At 40.6% G+C, this 21,354-nt stretch overlaps 1 protein-coding gene and 2 long non-coding RNA genes across 3 annotated transcripts in view; 1 reads left to right on the top strand and 2 right to left on the bottom strand.

Annotated features, from left to right (window-relative positions):
* klhdc8b (kelch domain containing 8B) overlaps positions 1 to 21,354 on the bottom strand; it is a gene marked incomplete at its 3' end in the record, with an annotated part of 357,262 nt that overhangs the window by 236,578 nt on the left and 99,330 nt on the right. The gene's annotated exons all lie outside the window — the stretch shown is intronic.
* Positions 5,682 to 6,725, top strand: LOC307037661. The gene is made up of 2 exons (XR_013807747.1): positions 5,682 to 5,902; positions 6,432 to 6,725. It is a non-coding gene; the product is annotated as an uncharacterized lncRNA (long non-coding RNA).
* On the bottom strand, positions 11,182 to 12,703 carry LOC307037263. Its single transcript, XR_013807643.1, has 2 exons — positions 11,550 to 12,703; positions 11,182 to 11,329 (listed from the first exon to the last, which is right to left on the bottom strand). It is a non-coding gene; the product is annotated as an uncharacterized lncRNA (long non-coding RNA).

Below are 21,354 nucleotides of genomic sequence, written 5' to 3' on the forward strand. Positions count from 1 at the left end.
ATAACTGCTTTGAAGCCTTGTCAACAACACAGATACTTATATAGCTCTTCTTACAAATACATTTTTTCATGAAACCTGAATTAAATGTATTTAAATATAAAGCCTATGTACAAAAATGTATATTATGTAATATAGTCCAGGCTGTTCCCATACACAGTTCATAGCTAAACCGTGAAAAGCCAAACACTGCACTCACACTAGAGACCACTGTTTGTTTCCCATCTGAAACCACACTGGATGTATTGATCTCATAACTTCAATATGTATCCACAGCTATTTTACCCAATCCACAATTTTTTCCAAAGTCAAATTGTTGCCTAAACCTACCCAAGTTGACCTCGTTTACCGCTAACATTTTGATGTGCAACCAATGAGATGGCAGCTGTTTGTAGTTCTGCAAGCTAGCATAGAAAACAAATCGCATCCAATGTAAATACTACATAACTTTTAATTTGAAGCAAACCATCCTTCCGCGCTGCACCTGTTGCACTACTACATCATGCCAGAGTACATTCCCTTTGAATCTTCAGCTGGTAAATGTTGTCCAAGTCCGGCAGCAAATAACCAACAAAACCTTTAGCCGGAGCAAAACAATTATGTGCCAGACCAGATAAACATTTGTGAATTTCATCTGAGTAGAAGTCAACAGGGCAAATTCATAACACTTTATTGTCCGAAGATTGCTATCGGACGATAAATTGGTGCAACCCTACTATATGATGTACAATATAATTCGAAAGAATTTCCAAGTTGAGTGTAATGACTAGCAATCGCATGCCAGAAAAAGAGCATCCAGTCTAGCTGTGAATGTTGCATACACATCTTCTACATGCCTGCACTGTGAACAGGAAACATTTCTCTCCTGTAAGAAGTGTGTTGCAGCCTCCACAGGTGCACCAGCCTATACATAAACATCATTTATTTCCCTGTTTGATTTGTTCACCTCTACCTCCAGTCTCATCTCAAAGGATTATCCTATATATTTGATCAGATTGTACAGCTTTAAGAAGTATGGGAAATCATTGTTCATTTTCAAAGCACGCATACCTCCACGTTTCTCTCAGCTGTCGCCTGCAGCTTGATGTGGAGCCCAGAGAGGGGCGAGCATACAACAGAAAGGAGAGATAGCTAAGTGTATATGACATGCTTATTCCATCTGTATGCTGGCCTACATTTCATGGCAGGCAGCTCTGTGTTTTTCACTGAAGAGGCCTTATTTATATTTAATGCAAATCTGTGATCAGTTAAATACAAACATGCAATCCCATGCTGAGCTCCCTGACAGATGATTAATGCATGTAGAGAGGAGCTAGCTCTGACTCTGTACTGAAGGTAATATTAATCAATACCAGCACCTGGTGTGTGTGCACTTTGGTATTTACGGAAGATTTAAGAATGACTACTTTTTGTTAAACATAATATCAGTTTTGTATGTATTTCTATTGATTTTTTGTTGTTGTTACATACGAAAGATATCTAGGAAAGATAGCGCATACTCTGCTGCGACAGCACACACTGAATGTTTGCACTTGCTTCGTCACAATTAAATGTATTATATTACTTATGCTTTTGCCTATTTTGTCTAAAAATAAAATGCATGTATTTGCGTTTTGTTTATCCGTTTAAGAATAGCTGTAAACTAACAGCGGCATTGAGTAAGACCTTTTTAAGAGGTTGATGTGCTGAATGATTAATCGTAATGCATTTTATAAAATGATATAATAATAATTATAAAATAAATAATAATACGATTTGACAACATTCAACTCGCACAACTGATGCATTTGAATCATGTATTTATACTTCTTCGCTTTCTCCCTGAGATGGTTTACCTATCCATAGCTTAACAAAACTAGCTGTCGCAGCCAACTATCCTTTTTTATTTTTGCTCCACACTGCTGTATTACCAACTTTGCTTTTCTTGTTCAACTTATCAAGATTTTACAAAAAAATTATTTTTCACTTGAATAGGAATACGACTTATGTGACCTAAATGTTCTATGAACCACTGAAATGAATAGACAAAGTGTATAATCTTACTTTATTCCATTGTCTGACAACTTTTTCTTTAGGTATTTTGAGTCTACCATGAACAGTTTGTGTGTTACTTTTTAATGTGCATCCTTGACTACTTCGCCCACAGAGTCTGGTATTGAAGTTGGTCCTCAGCACACTGCAGAGGCAGACTTTTACCATATGCAGGTCTTCAGGGATCAGAGTTGTCAGCTTTCATATTTCCCTGCAAACAAGTTGGCTCATTAATGTACACAAGACAGCAGCGACCTCATTATATAACTCTCTCTCTCTGGTCTGAATGTGTGGAGGGATGGGGAGGAACGAAAGAGACAGCAACAAATACAGACAGAAAGCCATTTTTACGGAAATGAGGACGAAAAGAAAGCTGTATTGATAGCCAATGAGATTCAGGGTCAACCCCTTCTGGCTCCACACCCACACACATTCAGCACCCACGCAGATAATCCCGAAAACCGACAAACCCAACAATACAGCCTCGTCGATTTCCGTCCTTTCTTCTCAGATCGACCTCAGACTTATTCTTCTCATTCCCATAGAAAAAGGCACAGCTGATCATGCTCTGTGCTACAAATGCCAATGTTTCCGTTGTCTCCCACGAAGACCCCAGATGCTGTAAGGCAATTACAAGCTCCGCCAGCTCCCAGACTTTTCCATTTAAAAGTGTGTTCTAAAACCAGCGGGACAAATATGTCAGATTGGTGCTGCTCATTCCCAAGGCTGAGGCACATGCTATTGAATGAGGGACATTTGAATAGAGGCATGCATGTCACACAACAACAACAACAACCTTTACACTTGGCAGCAGAAGCACATCCAGGGCCCTTTCTCATTTCATCAAATCCCCCTCCTCGACTCCTCGGTCCTCCGGTAGTGACCCAGAAATGAATTTCAGCGCGCCATGTTGAAGGACATCTCATTTCTCTAAAGGCACTTCGAGGATCGAGTGTCGAGGAGGCTCTCTGGAGGAGCTCTAACCGAGGATACACTGATGGGTCCACCACGGCTCCTTCGTAGATGCATTTCCGGGAACAGAGATTTTTCAAAGAGTTGTGACGCACGGCCGGACTTATCTCAGCCAATGACAGCTCTGCATGCATCCCCTGGATATTATTTTATTAACTGCTCTCATCACGACGCGATGTTTACAGTGAGAACAGCTGTGAGGTCCATGCAGAAAGCGGAGCAGTGTGTATAATATATATCACTCAGTATAACAGGCCTACTCTCTTTATTTGCTTTAGTTTAGTATATCTACAAACAAAGAGTCGATATTTTTCTAAAAACATTTAGTGCTTCACATAATAAAATACACAACGGCTGTAGACTGTTTTAGGAGCTGTAGGTGCGTGTGTGTGGTACAGTATGTAGGTGTGTGTGTTGTACAGTGCGTAGATGCGGCGGACAGACTAGTTGGTTTGGTGTCCTATGCTTACTTTTAATACTTGTAAATAAAACTTTTGGCCCGTAATTTCAATTCCTCATTGTAGCGACCAGAGAGGGGGGGGGGGGATATATCCAGTCTCTGATAGTGTTACGTTATTATGAGAGTGCTCTGTTTGATTCTGAAATTGTATATATTGTGTAAGTGTGTGTGTGTGTGTGCGCCGCATCTGTAGCCTGCTATTGTCTCATTATACCGCACTGTCAATGAATTAAAAGTAAATATATAAGTCGTCATGAACACATCTGTCCATCAGACAGAGGGCTGCTGTGCCTCCTGTCATCATTAATGGACGTCTCTTTAAAATGACCGCTCAGAGGAGAGGAGTTCTCATTTCTCTAACCGCCTGCTGCTTCCCCTCCTCTCTCCTCGACTCCCCTCCTCGGCTCCTCCGCTCGCATCTCCTGTGGGCGGGACTAAGTCTCGAGGAAAGGAGTCGAGGAGGGGAGTCGAGGAGGGGAGTTAGAGAAATGAGAAAGGGCCTGTTTATATCTTCAAACCACAGAGGGTATTGTTGCTCCATGTGAGTTCAGGCATGCTCTTGTGTAAGGGGGTTTGTTGTGTGTGTGTTTTTTTCTCTGTACGTGATCTCCATGTGTTGTGTTTGAGTCTATACTTTATACGCTGCCAGAACATCACAGTTGTTTATGTTCATATCCTCTCTAGCGGTGGTTTAAACACATGCTGTAATGATCCTATAAGAGCTTAAATGTAGTTAGCTTGTATCAAATTAAATAACAACAGGGTCTTGTGTGAATTGCATACTGTGAAGCTGCTGTAAAATAGCTGGGGGAAAGAATCAGCTGTAACCTATTGATACCGTCTTTACAATGGATATGTGAATGGCACACTAAAGGAAGTGCAGGTTCATGTGTTTATGAACAGGTACGAGAGAGAGAGACTAAACGTGTGATTTGTGTCAAAGTTTTCCAGAGACTAAACGTGTGATTTGTGTCAAAGTTTTCCAGAGACTAAACGTGTGATTTGTGTCAAAGTTTTCCAGAAAAAATGGGAGGAGGAGGAGAGACGATGTTCAAGCAAGCAGCAACTTTGTTGTTCACACCCACACACTCTTTTTCGGGGTTCAGTAGGAGACCATTATGTGTACACTGGCTCCATGAAAAGCTGAGCAGCCAAACGCAATGCACTGAGCTGTATGATCAATACTGACATGCCGTGTGAGACCCCGGGAGAGAGACACACACACAGATCAAGACAGAGAGAGAAAAGGTGATCAGGAGGAGGGAGCGGAACAGAGACGGGTGAGAAACAGGGAAGGAAGCGGAGAGAAACGGAAGATAGAAAGACAGGAAAGAGCTGATGTGATGGAAATGGAAACACTGAAACCTCTTGAATCCCTTTAGGGTACAAAATGTTTCTAGCAGTGCCACAGAACCTGACTGTGAAACCTTTGGTATAGTCACCCTCAATGCTCAGGGACAAGGGCGCCGGAAGCGGGGGGGCCAGGGGGCCATTGGCCCCCCCCACTTTACAGCCCTGCCCCACATTTTCGCAGGGGCAGATGCCGCGGAACACTGTACAAATCCCATTTCAATAATTCCCCTCTACTCTAAAGTCGCATCTAATCTGATCTAGCTGTGTATATTTTGTTATTTTTGATTGTTAGCCTATATTCAATCTCATTAGCTACACACATTTCTGAAGCTTGTAAAGGGAAGATGACAGCTCTCGTTCGCCACTCCACTCTTCCACAGCGCCACTCCCACTGAAATTATGAATGTAAGGCATAGTAATCATAGATAACACCGCAGGGTCCGTTACAGTTTGTTTTCATCTGATTTCAAATAAACAAAGTCTTTGCTTTCAGAATATTAAACTTGTTTCGGCAAAATTCAGATGATAAATACAACTTTGAAGCTTGTAACGGCATAATTACAAGCGGATAACGGAATAACCAACCTGATCCCACCAGAATGCGTGACTCCACCACGACTCCTTAATACCACATTGCGTGGTGGAGTCACGAACTTTGTTACATTTACGTGTCGGCACCACGCAAACAATGCATAATATAATAATTTCATATTTCAAGATGATTACTTAGATATTAAAATATGGTTGGTTGAGCTGGAGTTCATTATTGAGCTTACACGTTAACGTCACAGTCATCTGAAGAACGAACCCAAACCTTGTTGTTTTTATTAATTGCATTACCAAATGGGTATCAAATAAACAGTAAGCATTGGTAACACAACTTCCAAAGTTACAGTAGAATAAAAAGGACCCTGACTCGGACAATACACAATCCAACATGTTCAACAGAAGAGAATCAGTTATATTGTTTGTACACATGGTACTTTACATATATATCTGTTTGTTTAAGGTGTCCAGGTGATGCAGACAGGCTGGACCAGAGAGTGAGAGACATAACTGGACTCCTCACAGCAGTGAACTTCAGCACAGGTACAAAGACTCTTTTTTTCATACTGTACAAATAATCAAGAAAGATATTGGTTTAAATAAATGAAGTATTGACTTTAATACACTGATATACATTCCATTAAACAATACTAAATACTAGATCACCTGCACATCAGTTAAGTTGAGGGTTTTTTCCATGCAAAAAGTTACATTTAGATGTTAACAAGCAATATGATTTTGTCAGCTTTCTAATTTAATGTATTAAAGGCAAAGATATTTAACACATAGTGAGAACTGCTACTATTTATTCCTAAATATTGTCTGTAAAAAACGTGGTAACTATGTTTTGATAACAGTTAAATATGTTATTTTGATAGTAACATATATTTCAATGTTGATGAACTTCATACTTTTCATTCATAATCTGATGGTCTTTGTAGCTCACTTTTGAAATAAAATAAAAACATTAAAATTACAAAATAATTATATCTACAGCCCCTAAACACAGAAACACACCGCTTTCATAAATAACACACTTGTTCTGCAATATGTTTCCTGTAATCTTTGTTAGGAAAGGACATGCCTGAAAGACACGACATGTTCTCCTTCTCTGAGGGTCAAGAAGAACATCCAAGAGGAAAATTAAAAGCTGATGCTATATTTTAAGACCAGTACATTAAGAAACTACTTTTATTGTAAAAACAGTCAGCTGATGGAATGCACCTATTTCCACATCTACACTCCATCAGCTGATTATTTCTATTTGCCTCGCTTTATGAGCTTCACATCACTTGTGCCTTGTACCGCAGAGTTTGCAACGTCACAAATAAATGGGGCCAATCTTCAGTAAGAATAATGGACAAAAGGATTGCAAATACAATTTATTGAAATGTGAACCAAAACTTAATCAAACATGTTTTAAATAAAAAGCACATATGGACAGAAGGTGTAAACCTATTAAATGTATGAGTAAACACATTTAGTCAAATAAAGTGACAGACTAGGCCTGTGCAGTTGGTATCAGCTTTGCCCAGCATGGGCTCCTCCGTCAGGCCTGGACCTCCTCACAGAGGAAAGACCCTCAGTCCTCTCCAAACCAACAGACCTGTCCATCACACAGAGGTTTCTCCCTGAAGTCTCTTCAGCTTTCTGGACACCACACTGTCTCAATCAGTTCATCACACAGAGGTTTCTCCCTGAAGTCTCTTCAGCTTTCTGGACACCACACTGTCTCAATCAGTTCATCACACAGAGGTTTCTCCCTGAAGTCTCTGCAGCTTTCTGGACACCACGCTGTCTCAATCCGTCCACACTGAATATGAGAGGGGGAAAATGAAAATAACAAATGCTTTAGACAATAAGAAACATAAAGTTGACTGGCTCAATTGTTTTAGATTGTCAATACTATTACTGTATAACTAATGTATCAGGTTAAGAGGCACATTCAAATAAAGATTGGTCTTTAAATACATGTTCTCTTTTGAATTGTTTGTCTAAAGTCAAGGATCTAGAACTGGTATTTAGTTTTAATGACACAGTCTGGTTATTATGCTGTTTGGACGAGGCCTCACAGGTAAGAGCACTTTAGCTACCATCACATGTACCTTAGCTTGACTTAAATGTATTAAACGTATAGTTAAGTGTTATCAAAATATAAATAACTAATGTCATGCAAACATATTAATATTTGCTTGATTCCAGTGTTGAATTTAGCACAATTGCATACAAACGTTAAGGGATTTTAAGATTCTGAAGTATTATGCTAAAAACTCATTAACTTAGATTATTATTTATAGTTTTGCTGAATAGTTTCATGTCCGCTTACCTTAGAAACGTAAAATGCCACGGCAGTGTGCAGATAGGGGAGCATGTTAGCTTAGCTTGGTAGCTTCAGCTAGCTCTGGAACTTTCAGCTCGGTGGCAGGAGGTCCCGCCTCGGCTCCGCCTCTTTGCCCTTATAGAGAGGCGAAGTTCCTCCCCTTCCGGGAGCCTCCATGGGACCCCGGAAGCGGAAAATTATACATTGAATTCAATGGAGAGAGAAAACGTATCTTTTGATCCCGTTTGAATTGTGCCACGAATGACACATATGATGTTTGTCAATTTAAAAGAACATTTTGCAAGTCAAAAAAATTAAAATGTGTCGTAAAACTGTGAAGTAACACATTTTTTTGTGTTAAGCCGCTCAGTGAACTACATGTCTCTGGTCCCGCACAATACGCGTCACCAACACAAAGATGACCGTCACATTGGCACATTTCACCTCATTCTTTCAGAATGAGAATAAAAGTATAAAACGAGGTGAAAATCACTACAAGTCCGGGCACGTTGAGAGCTGTACATACACGAAAGGGGAGTTAGTCGGTTCTGTAAGAGCCAGCATGCGGGACCGGCTTTACAAGGTTTCGGTGAGTAATATGAGTGCAATGTTTAAGGTTAATGTCAGTCAATAAGGAGGAGAATGAAAAAAAAGATGATGAACCACAGACCCGGCATATAATGACTGCAGTGTGCAGGGCTGTGTTAATTTATGTTACTGTTATCAATAGCATTAGTTGACTGAGAAAACCGTCAAGAAAAAAAGTTTAGCGATGTTACGAGTCGACTAGCATAATATGAACCACGGCTGTGATTGACAACCTGGACAGCCAGTCAGAAGCTAGAATGCCAACCTAGAGAGCCAATCAGAACCTAGAACGGGTGTACTGTATACGGGTGTGTATGCTGTGGATAACATTAGTGTTCACAAGAACAAGGTACACTCCCGTGTTTTGTTTTAGATGCTCTTCAGATTGAAGCGGCCAGTTTTATATCGACTATATGTGTGATCTCCTTTTTACATCTCGTTGTGTCATTTGAGTTTATTTGCTGTGTGTAGATTCAAGGATTTTGGTTATCTTGTCAATTTGTTTGGTTATCTAGGCACAGCTGTGTGTGACTCCCTCTGGTACACTGGTATGTTTTCCTAATGTAGAGAGCATTGATTAATTCATAAACTACACACTGAGTCTAGACCCTGACCAAATCCTTTTTTGTTGATCAAATGTTTTTCAAAAATGTAATACACATTTAAAAAAATACAATGTACAATCACAACCAATACAACACAAATTACAAAAAATTCAGAAAAAACAATCAGACAAGAGGACAAAACTATGGAAAAATAAACCCTCCCACCCCCAGATCTGGCCCATCCTTGTATTGCTCATTCAATCTATTGTAGCATGTTAACAAACATGGTACTTACTTTATTTGTACAGATCTACATGGGAGAGGATGGCGTGATGCAGAGCGCTGTCTGTGGTTGTGCACGGGGGATGTACAAATGCAGCGACGCTGCAGCATTGGCAATATTTGCCATGTGGCAGATCAGCTCCACAGAAGTTGAGTGCCAGTGGAGGAAGCCTGGCACTTCAAAAGTAGTCCAGCCGGTGTCTCAACTCTACCAACAGCAAGAGGAGACATACAACCCACTGGCCAGAGACATCGCCACTGAGGAAGTAGACTTGTTCAGGTCTGCACTGAGGGGCGCAGCATGGCATGGCATGGCTTTTGTCACCTGAGCCAGAGCTGCAGCCTCAACATCAGGCCATTTTCAACGTGCCGGAGCTGGTGAAGGAGCGTGGGGGTCGGGGGCTTGAGGCAATTCTTGCCTCAATGCGACTGAGCAGAGACCAGCAAGCTGCTATCCAGACAGCCACCGTAGGACAGCGGACAAATCCTCAGTGGCAGTTACACAGGCAGGGCAGGTTGACAGCCAGCAATTTTGGTGCTGTGCTGAGGTCAGGACTTTCATCCACTCCATGCGCGTCCCTCATGAAGAGGGTGCTTGGGGGGTACAATTTAGACGGAGTCATGGCTGTCAACTGGGGAGTTGTAAACGAGGTGTGTTTGGCCAGTGTTTTTGGCCTTTTAAAGGCCCAGTGAAGTGTGCACCTGTGCATGATCTGTTATGCTAATACGTATAGTAATGACCAAAATTGTCCATTGGAACCCATATCAAAAAATGTTGGAATAGCAACAAATTTGACGAGTTTTGAATTTTCCGGGGAAATCTGCAGTCGACCTTTGCCTTCGTGGGCGTGGCTTGCGATCTACTGCGTGACGTCACGAGATGGACGCCGCTGCACTGTTTACATTCACCACCGTTCGTTTTTTCTCTTTTTCAAAGTCGAATTTCTCAACGTTTTTGAGCTAGTATTTTCCTGGAAAGTGTGTCGGAGTCGACTGGAAGTGATTGCCAATCGAGAAAACCTGACAATGGAGGCGACAGTGAAGAAAGAGGGATGAAAAACACAGGGGAAACGATGCATTGCCGCTGGCTGTAGTAATGTCAAGTCTGCCGAAGTGGCGATGTTTCTGTTCCCAAAAGATGAAGGTGAGCCTGGCTGGTGTCATTGTTTCGGAGATTCTTTGATTGATCATGATAAATAAAGGCCACTGGTCGATTCGAGAGAGAGAGAAAGAGAGACTGAGAGAGTTACAGGGTTGTTGTTAGCATCTGGTGCTAGCTCGGAGCTAACGGAGATTAGCTGTTTCAACAATAAGGAGAGGGAGAGTGCTCTCCTGTGGGACTGAGAGAGATAACGTCAGCTCAGGGAGGTAAACTGTAGCCTAAGTTATCTCAGTGGGTTTGGTCATCTATGTAAACAAATATTTCCATCTATGTAATATTAGTTGTATAAAATAGGTTAAGAAATCATTCCAATGTTTTTTGATTATTGAAATATATGTTTCATATGAGTGTTGAGAGCTGTATCCGTAAATCTCTTAATGTTGCCCTCAAAGTGCACCAGATTGATCACTTTCCTCATCTATCCTGTCCGAAAAGCTGTCCTAATCAATCATTTCTCTCACACTAGTATCACTTTCCAGAGTCTCCGCCATGTTTACAATCGCAACTGGGTACATCTTGTGACGTCACAGCCACTATCGTCTGCAACTTCCGTTAGGCTCAGACGGCAAAATTAATAATTCATTAATTCATTAATTATGAATTATTAAAAATTATTTTAGCCATGAACAGGCACAATGATATGTAAGGAATGAAACTGCCATTTCATTTTGGTGCAAAAATATGCACTTCACTGGGCCTTTAAGTGTGACACATATGTAGTGATAAATGCTTCACCTGACCACTGTTCCTAAATAAAAAAAGTTTTCTGCATCGTCAGTCATTTTTTCCAAATAATTACCAATATTTCACAAATTCTTCATGTCAACTTAAGAGCACAGCTGTATGTTGAGTGTCAGCTTTGCTTGGTTCATCTTACTGGGGGGCAGCTACATGGATGTCGGTGCAGTCCACAATCATTTTGCAGTTGAAGGCAGAATGAATTTATTATTGACTCAGAATGAAGCACAACTTCATGTCATACAATACATTGACTTTATTTGTAACTGTGTAAAAAAATAAAGCATTTATTAGCAAGCAGGACCTGCAGGAACAGAGAACGGTGATGGATGGAGCTGGGAAGAGAGAAGAATAAAGAAAACAGATCAACTTTATTATCGGATATTAAAAATTCAATTTCAAAACAAGTTGCCGCTCCTACAGTTTTCTAGTATGTAAAGATGATTTCACATGACCTATGCAAAATATCACACTCAATACATGTGTCTCTCTGGGGGGTGCATTGTGCCTTTGATGTATATAAATAATATACCATAACCAAATACTATTACGTACAGTGGAAATCAGGTTGCCAGAGCAGGTCAGTCCAGTGTGCATGTTCCTCAGGGTCTCAGCAGTTACAGGTGAGGTAAAGAAAATAAAAGAGAAAAAGGTCAGTAACAACACTTTAAAGTAACAACACTGAATAATTATCTATTTTAATAATTTTCTCTCAGTAATCACTCAACTACTGTCTTTCCAACCAACAGATTGACTCACCCTCACTGTCATCACAATGACACATGTCCAGAAGAATGTCATGCAAAGCTCCCTGCCTGCCTGCCTTCCTTCGACTCTCCCTGAACTGCTTCCTTAGCACCCGGTGGAGGGCGCAGTAGGCCACTCTTCAAATGTTTCACGAAATACTTACCATGATGACTACTCTTACTGTTTAAAATTTTGGTGTACTTCATGTAATAAAATAATAACTTAATGGTAAGGCTACTAAAAATGACAAGGCTAAGTAATGTAATGCTAACTAACGTGCTCGCTACTCGTCGCTACTAGCTAGGTAGCTAACTTGACTATGTTCCATGCACAACATGTATATTACCTATGATATTACCTGATATGTCTGATCCAGCGACTCCTGGTCCTTTCATAAGAGGGGAAGCGATAGAACGAGCAAGTGGTATGATCACTTTTGTGATTACAACATGGTACAAAGCACACAGGCATCTTGTAAAAGTGAATTTATTGGAGCAATCTCTTATATTTATTGGAGGGAATAAATCAGTTATGAAATCTTCTTCTTCGCTTTAATTACGAGTCGCAACCACTTGGAGCATTATCGCCTGTGACATCACATGCGCGACCCAGAATGGGATTTGGGATTTGTAGTCTTTGTAGTCGCGTATTTTTCATAGTCTTATATTTCAACAGTTTTACGACAAAATGTGACTTTTTTTACATGGAAATGATTGTTTAAGATTGACAAACATCATATGTGTAGTTCGTGGCACAATTCAAACGGGATCAAAAGATACGTTTTCTCTCTCCATTGAATTCAATGTATAATTTTTCGCTTCCGGGGTCCCATGGACCGGAAGTAGATGGGCGTGACTTCGCCTCTCTATTTGGAGCAGGCTGGAGAAGGCGGGAGTTGAACTCTGACGTCACTGTCGAGCCGTTAGTGGCCGACTCCGCCTACTAAGGGCTTCTCGGCAACTCTGCAGAATCCTATGGGTGACGTCAAGGACCCTACGTCCATTTATATATACAGTCTATGGGAGCAGTATTGCAAATACAACAAATATTTTTTCTGAGTTTTTGGATGGCAGAAGACACTACACTACCTCAGCTATCGTTTGGGACTACACCATGTGCTTAGCTTGACAAACCCCGTGATCAGTCCTCAAGCTTTGTCATTGAATGTTGGAGTGACAGTGCACAAAGTTTACACGGAGCGTCAAAAAGCACTTTGAAATGGAATGAAACCCATCGACGGCACACTATTCAAAACAGGAATCGAACGTGTCCTACCCCCCCGATCTACAAGCTATAAAGTAGATTTTAAAAACGTTTTATAGAATAAAAGCTCACTACTGGACGTTGTAGAAATGCGTGTGTGCACCACGACAAAGGAGCCTCATTCACTTTACATTGGGGTTGTTTGCGTGGTGCCAACACGTAAATGTAACACATTTTGTGACTCCACCACGCAATGTGGTGTTAAGGAGTCGTGGTGGAGTCACGCATTCTGGTGAGATCAGGTTGGAATAACTTGACGTCACAGCAGGCGTAATAACAGCCGGTGTTTCTCGTGAGTTTTTTCCCCGGGAAACAAACACAATACACACAAACGCAAAAATACATGTACACACAACACACACACACACACTCGCGAGCTTCCCCCAGACCAGTAATCCAAACGAAAATATCTTCCCTCCGTTACTACTTTGATCATTTGTTCCGCTAATAATCAATCAGATCGATCCAAAATGATGACTCTGTAACAGTCATTATATAATGTGACATATTTTGCTTAATATTTGGAGTACAAAAACAATCCTGATATCATTAGAAAGCTAGGAATCGCCTCTTTCCAGCAGTGTATACAACTCAAAATGTGTCTTCGGGTCAATGCGACTGATTTCGATGGAGCAGCAGGTCACTTTGCATAAGGTAAAATAAAGCAGGCAGACATAACAGGAAGAATATGTACATTGTAATCCAATCAAATAGGACATTGTCACACCATTCAAATGTATCCATGTACATTATTTTTCATTTTCAGTCTTTATTTCGAACAGATTAAAAAATAAAAAATAAAAAATAACAAATGTGAAAAACAGAATGCCGTATTGTTAAATACAGTATTTATCCACATTCATGGTAATATTTGTATATTCATTACAACCAATAAAAAAGCTTAGATGTGTTTATTTACGTTGTTTACGTGATTTGTTACGTTGTTCTGTGTGTGTCAGCCGTTAACCTATAGATAAACTTGCAAACATGTCAGAAGAACCGGCGCATAAGAAAACAAAATACTGTCAAACTAAACTGAAATTCAACAACTTGAATGTCACATCCCTGACATCCGCAACTCCGGAGCCTGGCCCTTCAACCATAGAACCAGCGCAGCCAGATGAACCCCAAAGCAGCATCTCTGCAGCCGCAGAGGCTGTCAAAACCGCCGCCGCCGGCATCGTTGAACCGAAACAGGCTGGTTCCGACTGCATGGAGGTTTGTTGTCGGGACATTGAGACGGGCAAATAAAAGCTTATTTGGGCAAAGAGAAAGGTACTTCAATGCAGAATGGTAAAAAAACAGAGTGGTTAATTATTTGCAAAACCACTGAGCCTTCTGTGAAATATGCAGATTTGCTGCTGTCAAACCACTTGTAACTTTCTCCAAATCTGGAGATGACAGCGTTGTAAATACCGAGTTATTAACTGGAACTTTTCACAGAGATTACTTCAGTCAAACACCAGTCATCATTCAGCTTGTCAAACAAGAGCGTAGCAGGAAAAAAGAAGAGATGGAATGAGTTCTGCGCTGTCATATGTGTGGGCTGGACCAGTTTAATTTACATGAAAGGAGTGAGCAGAGGGTCGAGTTGTCCATTCTTGTTCTGTTTTCTCTGACTATCTTCCTCCAGAACACCCTCTCAGACTTTCATTTGCTCGCGCTACTAAAGAGACACGTTACCATGGAAACCAAATAATAGTGTAGCTGTATTGAAGTCCGAGTGGAAACAGTAACATTTGGTACGTTATGTTAGAATGAAACAAATCAGATTTAGTTAGAAATCGGGATAAATGCGGGATAAATATGACCCCGGGAGGAAAACGGGAGTCTCCGGCGAAAATCGGGAGGGTTGGCAAGTATGTCACAAACACACGCACTTTTTGCCCCCCCCCTCCCACTTCTGAAATGAATCCGGCGCCGCTGCTCAGGGATGATGGGATTATTGAATATAGTCCTCAGTAATAATGAGCCCTTGATGGACCATATATGCATGGTTTCCATACTATACTGTAAATATGTGTGAACATGTATGGATCACTGAATAAGCCAAACGAGCCAGATACTTTTTTTTAAGTGACTTTTAATTAAATGTCTACAAAAACACTCAATACTACAAAGATATTCAAAACGACAAAAAACACTCAAAGTGGCCACAATGACATAAAGGCAACTACAAAGAGCTGACAATAAAGGGACTAAAAGGGACAAAGAGTCTCAAAACAACCACAAAAAAAGAAAAACACCTAATACAACTACAGATTAACACACATGTATTACATATAGATGCAAAGTGACCATAAAGACTCTTAATAAAAGCTTTAGATACACAAAACGACCACAATAGGACTCAAAACAACTACAAAAAATACCCAAAACAACCAAACTACAAAAAGTGGAAGATAAAGAGACTCAAAATTAATACAAAGAGACCCAAAGCAACTACAAAGAGATGCAAACTTACCACAGATAATTGAAACAGCAACAAAGAGACTCAAAGTACGAAATCCAAAACAAATACGAGAAAAAAGAGACTTGAAAGAACTACAGAGACTCAAAACTACTTTAAAGCGCTGATGATAAAGAAACCCAAAACAACAAAGAGAACACAGAACAATAACTATGATCAAATCAAAAGTGGATTTGCTTTCATCCTTAGAAAGGATAACAATTTTCTCCTTTTTACATGACCTTAATCTTTCTGCGCAGAGCATGATGATGGAGTAAATCGGGTTAGAGAAAATGTTAGAAATAGAGAATGTTAGATCAATAAATAATAGCCTGAATTACTCAGCTCTTATTCCCTCGAATAATAAACATTTATATGTGAGAACATCCCAATGGAGACAAAGATTCACATTCAGTTAATTTCAGCCTTGAGAAAAATTAAAATATTGACAGACGAAAAGTGTTGGATTTCAATTATTAGTGACTAAAGTAAGAAGAATGGACCAATAGGAAGATGGCAAAAAGCAAGGATGCCTGTATTTCTGAGGTATAATGAGGCAGTAAAGGCTGTCTGATGCAGATGGCAGCATTGGGAGGAAACACATCTTATTGCAGAGAACCCTCCGGCTTTAATGCGGCCACCAGAGCTGTCCTTAAAAATAAATGACCTAGCTGTGGAAGCTCCACCAGAGATGCTAGACACACTCACACACGTTAGACGATTGAATTCGTAGTAATCACTCTACAGCTATTGAGCGTTATTGACATCTTTACGTGTACACTGCGAGTTGTGCTACTTCTTAGAAAACCAGCATGCACCTGTCCCTTTTAACTCGTAGCATCCTTGCCTCCCATCTCTCCCGCCGTTCAAACTCTTCCTTCACCTCAGTTTTAAACGTTTTTAAAATGTTGCTTGCAAATGTAATTTGAAGTGTTCTATTTAAACAATTTCCTAATAAGAATTATCTTATAGCTAGCACAAACAGGAGACCACTTTATTCCTGTCATAAAAACAAGATATTTATTCCAGCATACATTTGGACATGCTGACTTGTGCAAAAAAACAACCCGACTACTAACCAAGTCTTAGATATTTCAAAATGAATTCAGTAAAAATAAGTGTAGATGAGCAGTTTTAGCAAGTTAGTGATGCAGTAAAACCCCTTCCTTCCTGCTTTATTCCTCCTCACTCTCTCTTCCATCAACTTCATATCTCTCCTCCACACACGGCCTGCTTCCATCCTCATCTGGTCACCTTACTGCCCTCCTTTATTCCTCTTCCTGTCTCCTTTGATTTTCCCCTCTGGGCCTTGCTCCTCACTACCTCACTCACACCAGAGTACCTGAACTCATCTCACAAAGGACACTGGCAATGCAGTCATACATTGCACACACACAAAAACTGTATTTACAGACCATTACTTTTAAATTGAAGACTGGACCATCTTCTGCTATGAATATTCAGCGGGATAATGTGCAGCTTTGCATCTGGATCCTGATCAACCTGTCGCTGTTCTTTTTTGCATTAATGACCGCCTTGCTGCACATTATCCTTTACATTTTTTTTTTTTTTAAAAAGGCCCCAAGAAAGAATCTTCCAGTGTCACTTGGAAGAGGAATCATCCACATACCACCTCTTATTATTTGTTTATCCTGTGTTTCCGCATCCTTCCATATGTTTTTTTAATGGACTGGCATGTTCTGTTTTCAAGCCTTCATACCCTCTTTGTTCTCTATGTGAAATATGTGGGTGGTTTGACTTCTAGATTATCCGTTTCCTAAGTCTTTCTTGTTGTTGTGCGTGTGTGTCATAGTTCTCCCTCATCTTGTTCCCTACTTGCTGTCAGAGTTGGCAAGGCGCTCTGCAGCTCTGCTTTTTACCTTCCTTCTTTCAAGAGATTTGCAATTCAGATGAGAGGAGAAGAGAGGTGAGGAGAACACCTGATACCTCCATAGCTGCTGATGAATGGTCTTGCAGCATTGCATTAAACATAAGACCCTTTGGTGCCAGAACAGAAGGTAACTGATGGATTGATGATGAAAGAGAGCAGGTTCAGGAGGTCAACTGGTTCAATCTCGTGAACATGTAGTGTCTAAATGTGGCTGTTGAGAGAATGATGGATGACATCCTCAAACAGACTTCTGAAAACTATTTAGGAGTGGTTTCAGGATGAACACAAAGTGAAACGTGCCTTTGTGACCACATGTACATCTTTACGACTTAATGGTTTAAAGAGTTCCACCTGAGTGATCCCTCAAATACGCAGAGGCTTTATTCTTGATGAATGTCCCAGTAATGATCACATTACAAACAGTTGAAGATAGCAGGACATTCATCATCAGACTGTTATTACCTCCAGCAAGAAAGTTATGTTTTACTCTTAGTTTTTTATGTCTGTTTGTTTATCGGGTAGCAGGATAACCGAAAAACTACTGTTCTTATTGTAGCCATTTGCCAATAAATTGAATAATTTATCTAGCTATGGGGCTTTTTTCGGATGCATCCCACCATGTACTATGAGATAATACGATACAATATAACTTTATTGTCCCCATAAGAGAATGTGTTCTGGACTCTGACCTGCAGTTCCACACAAGATAAAAAAAAACATAAATACTACATAGTACACAATAAAATACATTGAAATATTCACACATGACTTATGTAGATATGTACTGTCCACCTGGTCTACCGACGGTGCACTGTTTTACCAAAGCAAACATCACTGAAACCAATGGTTATGGAAATCAATACAAAATATGTCATTATGATGAAATCTGTTGTGGAATGCTGGGTGTGTATCCATGTCAAAATGTTTGAGGGGGTGGCATGAAGCAGACACAGATTAAGAAAAACAGTCCTGTGCAGTACTTGGCTTTAGCGGACGTCTGCTGGGACCATAGTTTTCTCTGGTTGCTGTAATGTTGTGTTCAATGTCAAAGACTTTCAGTGGATACAGTGATACCATCAAAGCTACACATTGTGGAATAGACTAGCATGCCTTTGCCAAAGATAATAAACTTATGGAGACATTATGACATGCTAGCGTTGGCATGTCCCAGTCTGCTGATGTGAATTTCCTAATTTGGGATCAATAAAATATATAACATAACATCTAATCTGATAAGTCAGGGGATGGTTACAGCTACAATAGACCACCAACTAGCTCCTCAAATAGTCACTTAACTTCTATAGGACTATACCATCTGCCCTTATACAATTGAAACATAAAAAAGTGAAGTAGACAATGGTGCTCATGTTCCTATAATGTATAGATTTAAGATCTCAACCTTTTATCAAACAGCCTTAACATGTATTCAATATGTAATCCACATAAACGATGTGCTTAAAAAAGTAATTATATTCCTGAAAAGTTCATATTAACCTAAAGGATTAAGTGGGATAACATATGTTGTACCATATGCATGCTAAGTATGCTTATCTTTGCAAACCATCTCCAAAAACCCATTGTTTTTCCTCTCATGTTGTTGGACATGGTTTTTATGCTTCTCTGTATCTTCTTCAAAGTATGGGCTCAGAACAGTCTCATAATACACACATGCACACAGAAGGATTCACACTTGTATTTCCGGATCCACACTTGTGTTTTTCAATGCACACACAAATGTGTTCCGTTTCATAAACATGTAAATAAAATCCAAACACAGAACAAAGTTTTACAAGTGTATTTTTGATCCACACATTTGCTTTCCGTTTAAATCCCCTGAACCTGCAAACACAAACCGCTTTCTGTGCATGTATCGCTGTGCATTCGTGTGTGGGTTTTTTGAGACTCCCCTGACGGTCACCCGATTCGTACCTGTAATTTCTCTCATCTATAGCCAATCGGGGGCTTCCGGTGGACGTCGAGGAAGATGGCTGCTTAAGTTCGTGGCCTCGGCGCCATCACCATTTATTTTGCTTAAATATCCCACTATCAGTGATACTTTTTATCTTAATCACTAGTTATAAGTCCCAATAGTCATCTGGAACATTTAAACATGCCGAATACTAAAAAACCTCAGAAAACCGTAGTTAATACAACTCAACAACACCTGGTTCTCAAGGCTAATCCTAGCCCGAAGCCTACGAATGTCTCACCGGACATGTCAATGTTGAACTCAGCTGCTACTGAGCCTACCAACACCGCGATTCTCGAGCTTCTTCAAAAGCTATCCGAGGACCAAACAAAACACTTTACTGACCTTCGGAAAGAACTATCGGAAACGCGGAGAGCCGTTGTTGCTGTTGAGGAGAAGCTAGCTGACGTGCTTACCCGAGCGTGAAGTTTCAGTTACGCTGTCTGCCTGAATGGAACCCCCGACCCGCGGGGCGTATACGTAGATCATCGTTTTTGGACTGCCTTCTTCTTTCTACATTTATTTGTTTCATTCTTTTATTACGCACTGACCATATGTAGACCGGTAAGTCTTTTTCTTGTATTCCAAGCCAAGCATAATATTTCCTGTTTGTATGTGTGGGCTGCGTGTGTGGTTGTCGCGCTGGCGGTGTGTTTGTGGGTGTCTATTATGTATGGAAAGCCCAAAGTGCCATAATTGCGCATCCGTGCTCGTGGATGTATGATTGGCGTGGTGGCCGCGCGCGGCCTGTGTTTGTTCCTATATACGCGGGATGGAGTTAAGAGTGTACGGACGCTGATGTGTATAGGCTTGGTGGGAGAGTGCTGGTGCGAGTGTATGCGTGTGGGTGTTCGGCTGGCTGTATGGCTGGGCGTATATCGACATTCCATGTCAAAGTGGTACAAACTATTATCTCGTTGTATCTCTTTTTTGGTTTATTTCACATGGTCTTATGTTACTTGCCCACATTTACATTTTTCTCTTGATTATTTGATGTTGTGATGGATCTTTTGCATGTGTTCTGATGACTCACTACGCTGACGCGTTGCTCAGCAGTTCGTTAGATTATTGTCTAGGAATTAACAGATATCACCTGATCTAATGGTTGGTGATGGTGCTGCCCTTCTTAGGCAGTTACAGTTCCCAGATTTGAGTTATGTGTCCAGTTAGGGACTTATCAGGAATACCGAGGAGGGACATATCTCCTCACTTTTCTTGGGTTGTTTTTGAGTTTGTTTAGGTTTTCTTTTTTTTCTTTTTTGGGGAAGTTTTTTTTTGGGATCCAGATCACCATATCCTGCTTGTTGAGGTGACTATACTTTATATTGTATTCTTACACTACTCTACTTATGACTAATCTCAATTTGATTTCCATTAATGCCAGGGGACTGAATATCCCACATAAAAGGACCACTATTTTAGGATTTTTGCATAAGAGAAATATTGACTTTGCCATGATACAAGAATCACATTTACTCCACAAGGATGCGGCCCGCTTTGCAAATAGGCTCTATCACCCTATTGTCTTTTCGTCTGCTCCTACGAAGACCAAGGGTGTGATGATAGTTTGTAGGCGCAAGCTGAAATTTGATCTGATCGGCTCTTGGACAGACAAAGAGGGGAGACTGGCCATTGCCAAGATTCGTCTGGACGGGCAGAATATAGCATTGATTTCTGCCTATGCTCCCAACACTTTCGAGGCTGGCTTTTATGACCAATTAACCAAAACTCTACGGGATCTCACAGGCTTTCGTCTGGTTATGGACGCAGATTTCAATGCAGTATGGGATAGCAACATGGATAGAACGGGTGGGGCAGAGAGTAGAGACCAACGTCTCGCTTCTGATGCGTTACGCCGGTGGGCGGCCCAAACAAATATGATAGACATCTGGCGTGTGATGAATCCCTCCATAAAAGATTACTCTTTTTTCTCAGGTAGTCATAAATCCTTTTCTAGGATAGATTTTCTCTTTGCGTCCAAAGATCTATTTCATAATGTTCGGAAGGCTTTCTATATACCAGTTACATGGACTGATCACAA

The sequence above is a fragment of the Notothenia rossii genome, assembly GCF_949606895.1.
Source record: "Notothenia rossii genome assembly, chromosome: 4".
NCBI classification, from domain to species: domain Eukaryota; kingdom Metazoa; phylum Chordata; class Actinopteri; order Perciformes; family Nototheniidae; genus Notothenia; species Notothenia rossii.